This window comes from Pongo abelii, chromosome 12, assembly GCF_028885655.2.
Source record: "Pongo abelii isolate AG06213 chromosome 12, NHGRI_mPonAbe1-v2.0_pri, whole genome shotgun sequence".
In the NCBI taxonomy this organism is placed as follows: Eukaryota; Metazoa; Chordata; class Mammalia; order Primates; family Hominidae; genus Pongo; species Pongo abelii.
Genome location: NC_071997.2, coordinates 116,164,610 through 116,177,091, shown reverse-complemented (window position 1 = coordinate 116,177,091; position 12,482 = coordinate 116,164,610). Strand labels below are relative to the sequence as shown.

General features: G+C 46.7%; 1 protein-coding gene across 4 annotated transcripts in view; it reads right to left on the bottom strand.

Annotated features, from left to right (window-relative positions):
* CYRIA (CYFIP related Rac1 interactor A) overlaps window positions 1-11,804 on the bottom strand; it is a 109,545-nt gene extending 97,741 nt beyond the window's left edge. The window contains exon 1 of one of the 4 annotated variants that reach the window (XM_054545582.2): window positions 11,716-11,804. The gene's annotated coding sequence lies outside the window, so the exon portion shown is untranslated. 4 annotated transcript variants of the gene reach the window in all.
* Between the last annotated feature and the right edge of the window lie 678 nt (window positions 11,805-12,482).

The window sequence follows — 12,482 nt, the reverse complement described above, 5'->3', positions numbered from 1 at the left end:
ATACTGGGGAAGCCCAGCCCTGTGAGGTGGGAGCTGGTGGGTCAGCTTGATCTCCTGGTTCAACAAGGAGTGTTTCTGTTCCAGGGCAAGGCAAAACCCCAAGCGCTCTATAAAACTGCAGCCTGTGAATCACTGATTCACCAAGCAAGCCAAAATGTTTGCATCTCTCAGAGTCTTGGTTTTGCTCTCTATATAATAAAGAGCACTTCTTCTCCCATCGAATGACACATCTGGAAGTATCCAGAAAACTGTCTGGCACTTTGGGAATACATGGTCAAAGTTTGTTAAGTAGAAATACCATATACTATTTGCATGAAATTTACATTAAGGCAGGGAGTGCCATGGGACTCCATTCTGGAAAAAGGCAAAGAAATCAAGCTATGATCATATTTTCTGAGGCTTAAGAGACTCCAGTCATGGCAGGAAAAAGGATTTTATTTTCTTAAAAAAAAAAATAAAATTGTGGCCTGGAAGCAGTGTGAGCTGTGTGGTATGGAAACGTGTAGAAGTTTTAGAGCCAGGCCGACTTCAACCAAATCCTGTTGCCCCATTTTCAGCCCTTTTCAGTCCTATGTCTTAAAGCAAATTTTAAAAAACCTTCTTAGCTTCATTGTCTTTATCTTTAAAAGAGAAACGAAAATATCACCTTAGAAGGTGTCTGTGGGATGAAAAAATGTATACAAAAATACTATTCAAATAGTTAGAATTAATAGGTGCTAAGCGTATACTGAATAGCATAATTCACTGTTAACATAATTAAAAATTTGGGAATACTATGAAAAATTAAGGGTCATGTCTGGACTGGGCAACCTATAAGTCACTGGTTAAAAAACAATAACTCACATTCATATACCACAAATAGTGATCACACTGTAGCTATTTTAGTTTCTATGAGCTACTCAATCTATTTCCTGAATCTGAGGTTTAACAGATAAATTTACACAACCCATGACCTTACTAGCAGGTTACTGAACATGTAGTGAGAAAGGAGGAAAGAGGGATGAGGCCTTGACACACAGATGTTTTAAAGGGAGAAAAAATAGGAGATATGCACTTAGCACTCCAGCTGCACCCGTACAAGCTCACTCCCTCGCCCCGAGTGATGAAAGAGGAAACCCCAATTCAGACCCATGGGGAAGAGGGCTCTTGGCTTCAGTAATTGCAGGCCAGAGCTGAACAATCTCCTCTTCCATCTTGAGAATGCCTCTGGGCTTGGGGTGTGGGGCCCAGAGTGTGGGCTTGCCTCACCAACCCAGGAATGGCTTTAGGCTTCATCTAGTCAAACACACTTGTTAAAAATGGAGGAACTGAGGCTCAGGGAGGAGAGGGGACTTACAACAAGTTAGGCAGAAGGTCAGTGGCAGAGCTAGGCTTATACCCAGGGGACTCCTTGGACAGTGCTCGCTCCACTGCCCACATGGTCTTCCTGATCCTCCGCAGTTTGGCAAGCAAAACTGCAACAGTCTTTCACATTCTCTTCTGTTCCTTCTCCCTCACATCCAGTGTCTCAACTCTGCTAAGCCCTGCTTGGGTTTGACCCTAAAGAACTTGAACCTGAAGGAGTTGTAGATGTGCGGCAACTGGAGCACGGCCTGATCACACAGGGGCTCAGATAACTGCAGCACAGCTTCTCCTGCTCCCTCCCTTTCTTTTCTCTTTCATAATCTTTTTCCTACTTTCCCCAACTGACTATTACATAAAATTGAATGCATTCTTGGTCTTTTTTTTTTAAACCTGAATTGGGTTTTTCTTTCACTTATTTTTATTTCTAAAGTCGCATATGCAAATGATTTGGGTGTTTTTAAAATGTGTAGCATAAGATTTACAGGGTTCTATGTTTCTGAAGCAGCATAATTGGATATTTCTCCCTAAGAAATGTAATTCAGTTGCTTTCTGCCAGTTAATGTCAGAATTGCTTTTCCTGGTAGTCACCGGTCCTTGAAAGACACAAAAGGTCCCTTGGCTTGCAGGGGCATCTGAGTAGTCAGTTCCACCTGTGAGCTACACAAAGGCCAGGGCAGAGCCTTGTCCAGAGAGCGCCTGGCAGATTCCTGCCCTCTGCAGCGCTTCCTTGGAACGAAAAGGATTCCCCCAATGCACATGTACACGCTTACACATACACCTGTACACATCCACATATTCACCCCCACACACCCACTCACAAACTGCACACACACATACCCACACTCACACATACCTATACACACACAGCTATACATATCCACATATCCACACCCACACACCCACTCACAAGCCACACATAAACACACATATATTCCAACCACACACATCCATTCAAACCACACACATCATACTTATACACCCACAAGTCCAGGCCTCTCTAGTTTCTAAGGGCCAGCCATCCCCAGAGGCACCCTCTTCTCCATGTGCACTGATGTGAGCCATATTTACAGCTACCTAGTGGCTCCAATAGTTTATGCAAACCAAAGGCCTTCAGGAGCCTGGAAGTTAAGGTCACTCCTCCATGGTGGAAGCCACATGGCTATCACTGGTTATGAGTGGGTGAGACCCTCCTCCAGAAGGACATAGTGGGTCCTCAGAGAGGAGGAGCTGCTGATTTTTAAGCATCATCAGATTCTGAAAGAAATGTTAATCTTTTGATCTGGAAAATGTCAGAATTATGATGCATTAATAATAAACTCAAAAGACAAAGACATAAAGAAAGAGAAAACAGGAAAGAAATGCAGAGCAATTGCTGGAATGGCCATTGCCATTAGGGCCACTGCCAACGGCCATGCTTGGTCAAGCAGCCAATGAGACCTCGTGAGCATCAGTGGTGTGAATGGCAGTAGAGGCACCAGGGCCAAAATACATCTGATGCAAACCAGCCAAAGGCACAGAAACACTAGAGCTGTGGAAGAAGTAAAGGAAGACCCGGGAGGGAACCCAGCACAGCACAGGGAAACTTTCTACATCCCTCCAGAGGTCAGCCTGGGGCTGGTAGAAGTTACCAGTACGGCCAGACAGACAGCTCAGTGCTTCCCACTCTCCTCCTCTTTTGACGTCCTAGCCTCCATGTCTTAATTCTCAGAGAGACAAAAGAAGAAGTCATTTACTTAGACACTCAGTTCCTAGGGGCCAGGGAAGGGAAGTGACAAGCTCAAGCTCACTTTACAACCAAAGAACAGACCCAAAATAAGAACCAAAATGTTCTCACACTCGGCTGAGGCTTTTCACTTCCCCATGCTCACTCTTCCAGCCCTGGCTCTTCCTCACATGGGTAAAATGATGAGTAAGATTTAAAAATTCCCTCTACCATCCCCCCTAAGGCCAAAACCGAAACTTAATTATAAGCCACACTCAATAAAAAATTCCCAGCTTATTTTTACTTCTCAGGAAATTTTCTTTTTTAAATGACTTTGTCCCAGTGAAATTTGAGAGCCCATGATTTTGATTTTTTTTTTTTTGGCTGTTGTTTTGTTTTTGTGCCAAGCATGGTCATTTAATTCAGTTAATTGACAAAATATAAAAATGGCCACTAATGCTTTTGATAAGCATGAGATGGGCCATGTCACCATACCCTCTAATATCCAAAGGTAGGATATTCACTTGTGTCGTCTGGACTTTGCCGACACAGTCAGTTCTTTGAGGCTTTCTGCAAGATCCACAAACCCTTCTTTGAGACTCTTTACTCAGATGTGCTTCCAAATTCAGAAATGTCTTTTAGAAAGGTAAAGAGTGCATAAGCCATATATTACATACACGCCCAGCAGGGTCTGGGGCATTCATCTTTCTACTGAAAACCTCATTCATCTTGAGTGTAATACATAAAAGTTATAGAGTCTCTGGGCCAGCTTTTGCTTTCAAATGCATGATGAAATAAACTTCCCATTTTCAGAGCTTTTTGGATTTCAGACTTAAAAATAAGCGAATGTGTATGTGTCAAAAAATAGCTTATGACCCCATTTATTACTTCTGAAGGTATTCAAGGACCTGGATTTAAAACCGCAAGACTCCAGAAAAAAAATACATGTTTTAAAAATAAGAAAAAGACTTAGGATAAGGAGATTGATTATATAGTGCATGTACAGTGCTTGATGCTGATGAGAATCATTATCCTTGTTACAATCTAGGAAATAATGTGGCTAGGTTCACTTCAGGCATAAATTGAAAGCTCGAAAGCTAGAAACAGAAGTCTAGAGGGGTTGACTATGTGGGGCTTTTTCAGGGACAATTCAGGAATGTGTTGTCAGAGAAAGGAGAAGTTTCACGTCATTTCCCACCCAGAAAAACAAATAAAGAGGAACCTAGAGGATGTAGCAAAAACTTTACAAACAAATTTTATTCAAAGGTCAGGCCAAAAGGCAGATGGATGTATATTTAATTCACATATTCCTCACAATATTACTGAGACACAAACATTATTAACTTTAGTTCACAAACTGGAAAACTTAGCAAGCTTAAGGAATTTGCCCAAGGAAAGGGCCAAGATTCCATCCAACCCAGGTCTGTTTGCTTCCAAACACTTGCTCCAGAACTTCAAGGAGCAGATGTCACTTGTCTGGATTTCAAAGAGCTGTGGTAGCTGAGTTTTCTTGTCTCAGCCTTGGAAAAGCCACTGGTCTCAGTTTCTCTCTCTTCCTCTTTTCCTGTCTTTCCCTTTCTTTCCTTTCCTTTTTTTCTTTTCTTTTCCTTCCTCCCTTCCTTTTCTCTTCCTTTTCTTTTCTCTTCATTCCATCCATCTACGTAGCTATCTAATCCCCCAGTTTCTGTGGAATAGAGGAGAAAGAGCAGGGGTGTTCATCAGCATGCACGCCTGTCACTCTGTAAGCTGAGAACATAGTTATCTTGTGTTCCTTCCCATGACTGCAAGCTATACCAAGGAAGGGCCTGAGAAGTAAGTTGGATACCACCTGCCTCGACTGGGAGCGATCCACAGCTCAACAAGGCCGTATGCTGCACTCACTGCAGGCTCAGCTCATTACTTCTGTGTGGCATCCTCCGTCGAGGTGGGCTGAGCAAAGGACACCCTGAAGGACGTCAGCCAAACACAGACACACCAGTCACAGGGAAGCACTTGAAACACAAGCTATATTTCATTCAGTTCTAAGGTATGGAGGCTCCTCTGGCTAGCAGAAACTTACCACCTCTTTGAGGTGAGTGTTCTACCCAAGACACATGCTAATTAACTCCACGCTCCTCACATATGCACAGCTCTTATTTATAGTGTGGGTGATACAGAGAGATCAGGCTTTGAAGGCACACAGATGTGGTTTCAGATACCAGCTATGCCACTTTTCTAATGAGGTGACATTCTGCAAATTCCTTAACACCTCTGGACTTCCATTTCCCCATCCATAAAATGGGGATAATATCTGTTTCAAACGTTCTTCAGAAGATTGCTAAAAGTGGGTACAAAATGTTTATCATTGCCCTGCTGACAATACCCTACATGGCTCAGTAGGAACACAAGACTCTGGAGATCAGACAGCTTGTCAAAGCCCAGGCTGCTTGTGAGTGGGCAGCGTGACTACAAGACCCCGGGTCTTCTTGGACTCTCCACTTGCTCTTGCCCCAACCACAGCATGAAGCTTCTTACATGAGGTGACTGGGAGCCAGCCTCATTGTTGTGGCTGGAAAGGCCTGCATCTAGTTGCCAATGCGAATGAGAGAACTTGAAGAGTGTTGGGATAAGAGCGTGTCACTCACTGTTCCTCATGATCAAAAAATGATTGTGCATTTAATTTTCAAACTCAGGAATCATCAAACCAAATAATGATTTTTAAAAAACAACATTAACTTAAAACAGAAGAGCACATTGCAGTAACCAAAGCATCTGTGAGGTCAACCTTATTCTGCATTCACTGTGGTGAAGGCTCTGGAATATGGGAGTAAGCTGGTCCCTCTGTGCCACTCCTGTGTCTCTGCTTGTCTCTTCCCACTGTCATCAGCCTTTTATCAGGATGCTCAGCCAGAAAGTAGCTCCCTTTCTGGGAAGGAAAACAGGGCTTCTCACCTCCTTGAGAGGATTCCTTGAAAACACACTTGGTTCTCTGCATCCCAGCTCTCTCTTGGCAACCCTGCTAACTAAAACGGCTAGGTTTTGCCTCTTCACCTGTCACTAGAGGAAATGAGTCCAAGAGCTTATTAGAATCATCAGGCTAGATGTGGAAAGGCACTTTCAAGTCATCAAATCCAGTCTTCCCATTTCACCAACAGTGAAACTGAAGCACGGAGACCTGCTCCTCCCTTACGAGGAAGTGAGGACTGCAGCTGACAGCTGAGCTTAGGTGGGCAGCCTTCCAGGAAATGCGTGTTTCTGTTTCATGCTCCCTCTCTGTGCAACATCAGGTGTAATTCAGGTGGTCCACGGAGAGCGCCCATGTGGAGGGAAATTGACTCTATTGAAGCACGAGTCAAAACAATACATCCCTCTTCTCCCAGCACACTGCACTCTGTATAACACTGGCCAGGCTCCACTGGGCCATGTGTTTCCTCCCCTGATTCTCCCATGGAGAGAGAGCTACCTGAGGGCAGGGGTAATGTCATATTGATCACTGTATCCTAGCACAACACAGAGCAAGAACTCACCCCGTACATATTTGTCAAATGAATAATCTCATTTTTATGCTTGATCCATCATAAAACTGCAATTAAACTCTTTGGGGCACTCCATTTCCCCAGTTTCATTTAAAAAATCTAATTATCTATGCCATACAGAATTTTTATTAGAAAGTGAAGTCATTAAATAAGCAGACACCAGACTCAGGCCCTGAGATAATTGCAAATAGAAACGCATCTGTCTGCAGCGCTAAGCTGGACCTGGTAAACACACTGCTGGGAAACATGGCACCCATTCTCAGCACCTGGATTTGTGGGGGAAATGGGATTCTTAGGCCAGAGAAATTAGGCTTCCAAATTACCCAAGAAAGGCTAATGAGCAATTCTATAACTGCTTTTCAATACCTCCAGCTTCCTAGGTGATAGCTGTACTGACAGACTGAATCCCAGCATTTTGGGAGGCCAAAGCGGAAGGACTACTTGAGCCCAGGAGTTCAAGACCAGCCTGGGCAACATGGCGAAACTCCACCTCTACAAAAAGTGAAAAGATCTTGGTGGTGCACACCTGTGGTCCCAGCTACTCAGGAGGCTGGGGTGGGAGGATCACTTGAGCTGAGGAGGTCGAGGCTGCAGTGAGCCATGATGGCACCCCTGCACTGTAGCCTGGGTGACAGAGCAAGACCCTGTCTCAAAAAAAGAAAAAATAAATAAACTGAATCCAAGTCACCTTTGTATTTGAAGAGCCATCCATCCATATGTTCTGACCTTGTTTATCCTGTCTCTGTATCCCTGGAAAGCAACTGTTATGCTTTCCATTCATAAGTTCAATCATAAAATCTTGGCCTGCTTAAAGGTTCAGTTTATTTCAGTGACAAATCAGCAATCCATTCTTGTGCAAAGGAAACTACTTCTAGCATCATCAAACATTTTCCTTTAACTCAGATGTGTCAAACTCCTCTTCTATTCATCACTTATAGAAATAACATCCCAGCCAACTGCAGAAGCAATTCTTAAGGCTGTGGTGACAGCAAAATCCTAATAAATTCTCTAAATATTTACTAAGAGACTGAGTTACAACACTGACTGGTTCCACCCGTTAAAGTCTGCCTGCATTCTCCAAACACAATTATTTTAGGTCACTGACACGCCAGCCAAGGAAATGACAACACTGTGTACTACGGCACAAAGAGCAAGTAGAACCTAGCTTTAAATTCTGGTCCTGCCACTTCCTAGCTTCTAGACACGAGGCAAGGGACTTTACCTTTCCCCATTTTCTTAACTGTAAAATGGGGACAATAATACTAATGTCATAGAATTGTAGTGATAATTGAGAAAAATGTATATTAATGTTTATAGTAACTTAAAAAAAAGAAGTTCAACATGCTCAGAATAAAAAAATATGAAGCATTCATTTTAAAGTATTCTCACAGATAGAATATGTTTCCAAAACTCAGGGTGTTTGCTGCCACTTCAAATTTGTTCTCCTTTGAAAAAAAGAGTGTTGGTGATTCGTGCATTGTTGTGGTATTGTAGAACATAGCTTATCTAGTGAGCGATAACTTGAAAATTAACCAGCAGTGCTAGGAGCCTGAGCATGGGCAATTTTTAACCTTCTCAGATAATGAATGGATCTCCAAAGGCTAGAATTCATCCAAAGAGCTTTGTACCATGGTTTTAAGGGGACCCAGAGGTCCAGTAACTGAGAACGCTTTTCTAATCAATATACCTAAATAACAGCAAGTCTACTGTGAGGTGGGCACCATGCCAGACCCTTTAAATACATAAGATCATTTAAATCTTAGAAGGCAAGTATAATTATTGCAATTTCTCAGATGTAAGAATTGAGACCCAGAGAGGTTAGATGCACCTTCAACCACAGTTAAGACAAAGCAGTAGTGGAGTTTGAACTCATGCCTGACTCCTAAGACCACTTTCTTTCCAATCACCATGATGCCTTGTCAGGTAATTCATGCAGCTCTTGAGACAAGATTTTAACCATGATGAAGTGGGAACCGGAGACTTCTATGAGAGGATGAGTCAAAACTCAGTGAGAAAGGCAGTCCTGGCTCCCTGCCATGCTTCTCTCCCCTACCCTGCTCACAAGGGCTGATGTGTGGCTCTCCAACCATCACTCCATTGCTCCTCAAGTGGGCAGTGGAAAGACAAATGTATTTCAGCCCCAAAGCACAAATCACCTGATTCAACCCTCATGGGTGACCTAGTCAAGTGGCTATCTCTGGGCCCTACATCAGCCTGTCCTTCCTTTTATCATACCACCTGTCTAACTGTATTACAAGGATCTTTTTCCATGACTAAATTTTTTTTTTGAAAACAGAAATACTGCTCATTTTTCAAACCCCTAGTTCCCAAAACTGTATTCGGTACAGAGCAGATACTCAATAAATGTAAGGTACATAAATAAATTAAAGGATTCAACATCAAGGCTGGGCAAAATGCCTCTGGAGGATGCCTCTAACCCTGAGATTTTACAGCTTAATTATTCCTAAATTGGTTTTCAATCTCTGGACAGTGGTCCAGGGCTCTCTTTAAGATTGAGATCTCCCAATAGAACTAGGACATTATGGGTCCTTCAACCTTTCAAAGTGTTCAAAGCATTCCCGGTAGGCTATTCTATGCCATCCTAAAAGAACAAGAAAATGTGACCAGTAGGATAGATGCTGTCAACCCCATTTTAAAGACGGAGAAACTGAGGCTATATGAGTGAACTGACTTTCTCAGGACCAACATTTGACACTGAGGCTGCTGATTCTCTGGTCTTTTTTTGCTACCATTATACATGCTCAGCTTATTTTTAACAAACCTAGAGCATGGCAATGTGAAGGGACTGGCAGGGAATGGAAAAGAAGAGCGTGTACTGAAGAAAAAAACACCAGGGAAGGGAAGGAACAGTCTCACTGGAGAGTGTCACTGACAGCTGACAGTGGGTGCCCCTATGGCCCTGGGGAGCTATGAACTCCTTGCCCAGGGCTGGCTTGGGAGGGTCTACTCGACTCTGGGACCCTGACTTATCTAGTTGCATCTAGGCCTGGGAGCAAACGCAAACTGAATTCTTCTTGGTGCTGAGTAAAAACAGGAAGTCACAAGTGGCTTTGCTCTGCTCTCAGCTGGGGTCCTCAACAGTTCAGGTCAAGGGTACACTTGGGACACTACAGACAGCTTCCTGGCAGCTCCCTCCACAGTAGTCCAGCAGGGACAGGAAAAGTGGAGACACCTTCCAAAGAGCCTCCTGTAGTGTGGGTTTAGGCAGCTGGACTAAGGAAGTCCCTGTGATCCCTCTGGGACAGGACCAGGGAGCCCAACAGAGATGCGTGTATGTCAGCTTCATCACTTTTCCATTCATTCAACCAAAACTGAGGGCTGACTGTGTGCTCAAATCAATGTGACCTTAGGGAAATAACTCACTTGCTCTGAGCTTAGTTTCCTCATCCGCAAAGTGGAAAGAGCCCCTGCCCCACGGGGCTATTGTGAAGATGAAAGGAAATAACACCAGTGAGGTCCTTCGCCACATTTGGTATCTATTTTTAGCACCAAGGCAGTATGCGCCCACTGTGTGCCCAAGCCCGTGATGCTGCCGCTGCCCCCTTCCCAGAGTCAGAGCCCAGAGGCAGGAGGGAACGTGGGCAGGTCTGTTTCCACCTCGCTTTCCCACTCTCCCCTCACAGGAACCCAGGGCCAGCAGGAGGTGAAGTTCTGCCAGCCCCCAGCCTGGGCCCAGCGCCCATGTTTATGACTGTTTATTTCAGAGCAAGTAGAAAGAAGAAATTAGAGCCATGAAAGACAGGACAACGGACCAATAAAAACCAGCTCCCAGAAGAGTCAGAAGGAGGAAGACAGGCAAAACTGTCACCATGGCAACACAAGACAGTCAGAAGCACGCAGGAAAAACAGCCCCTGCTCTGCCTCCTGTCTCCACTGCAAAGCAAGCCCTCGAACCCCAACCAGGGATCAGTGAAAGCCGACAACGATCCACCCAAAGATCTCTGGTACCCAAGCCCAGACCTGGCTAGCAGCCACTCTCCTCCTGCTGCCCCAGCACAAGTCCCAGCCTTCCAGGGTCCCAGATCAGCATTCTGTGCCCTGGGGACTCGACACTGTGCAGATGGCCCAGGTCCCATCCAGAGGAGATAGTGACTGGTGACAGAGGAAAGTTTCTAACAGGGAGAAAAGGAGAGTCACAGAGCTTCAGGGGAGATCAGGGCCCTAAACTCCAGCCCCATGACCCTGTCTTGGGTTCCCTGGGGAGCAGGCGGGTAAACAAGGGTGTGGGAGAGGACATCAGGCCCTGGACCCAGAAAGATTGCTCCATCAGTTCTGGACCTGGCACCCCCAAAACAGTGGCTGGGGGAATTCTGGGGATGGGTGGGGAAATAGCTTTGGAGGCCTTAAATGACAAAGATCTTGGCCCTGGTCTCTGGGGACACTGGCTAGCGAGTAGGAGCAGCTTGGAGGAGGACCCAGGGACGGGCTGGCCCATTTTGACAGAGAATGTCTCCTGGCAGACAAGACAGGTGTCTCCACCAAAAAGCATGGTTGGCCTGGGACCAGCATTTTGGGAAGTGGGTCAAATTGTTCCCAAAGCTCAGTATTGGAAAAGTGCCTTTTGCCAAACTGGGGTTCTGGGTTCTGAGGGAGGAGAGAGGGTGACGGCAAGGTGTGCTGGGTCCTAGGCACAGTAGCTTTCTGGCTGGCTAAGAACGTCTGTGGCAGGTGGCAGCAGAAGGGTCCAGGTGTGCAGGAGCTGAGGAGGGAGCCATCCCTCCCTTTGGGGCTGTAGAGAGTACCCAGGAGCCCGGGGCCTCGGGTGGTGGGAAGGGGAGTGTTAGGGGTCCCCTGCAAGAATGGAGCTTATGATACCTGGGGGTGGGGGGTAAGTGAGTGAGGGACGAGGGAGGGTGGTCTGGGAAAGGAACACAATCAGGAGGCAGCCCTCTCAGAAAGAGGGCAACTGGGCACAAAGCCGGACCTCTGGCCGGCGATCGCTAGAGAAGGGCTCCTGGATGGTGTCCTCCGCTCTCCCTCCCTCCCAAAGGCTGCAGGGGCGTCCGGGAGAAGGATGGCAGGGAGGCGCCCGCCCCGCCTCACGGTGCCCCGCGGTGCCCCGCGCAGGCCGAGCCCGGCGCCCGCAGACCCCCGCCCGCGCCCCTGCCGCGCTCCCAGCCGCGCCGCGCTCACCGAGTCGCCGCCGCCCTGCTCTGCCGCCCGCTCCGCCGCCGCCGTGTACGCCTCTCCCGCGGCCGCCGCAGCCTGCGAGACGGCCTCGGAGCCCCGCCCCGCCCCGCCCCGCCCCGCCCCCAGCCCGGCTCGCGGCAGCCGCCCCGCCCCCGCCCCGGGGGATCCCCACCCGCGCTGTCACCGGCCGCGTCCTCACCCTCGCCTGGACAATCCCATCTCCTTGCCCGGCTCTGCCCTCTGCTCCCAGGAGCTGGTGCGGACCCGCCCCAGCACGGTCGCCCCTGCCCCTTCTCAGCCTTGGCCACTTGGCCTTGCCTTCCCAGAGGAAGCCTGAACCAGACCTTTCTGTTTCTGCACACCGAATTCCTCCACACCCATGGTTGCCCTCCAAGAAAAAGGAGAAATCCCCGCAATCTCTAGACGCATATTCACCTTCAAATTAATGTCCAGCCAAATCATCCCAGTCCCTAGGCACACTCCAAATTACTTGAGATTCTGAACCCAGTCTCGCTCCCAGTCCCTTTCTGCCCACCCTATTAACAGATCTCCAGCCTTGGGGCCCGCAGTTATCCGATGGGACCACCGTAAAGTCTTCCCAAAGTCTCAATCCAAAAAATGTAATTAACCTTAAGGAGTAAGTCTGCAAAAACACTTTAAAAATTCTGTGATGCAAAAAGAAAGTAGTGGGTTACAGCGTCATTGACGTGATCATTGTTCTAAAACATCTGCCATGGAGGCTTTTTGCATTAGAGAGAGGGAGATTCAGG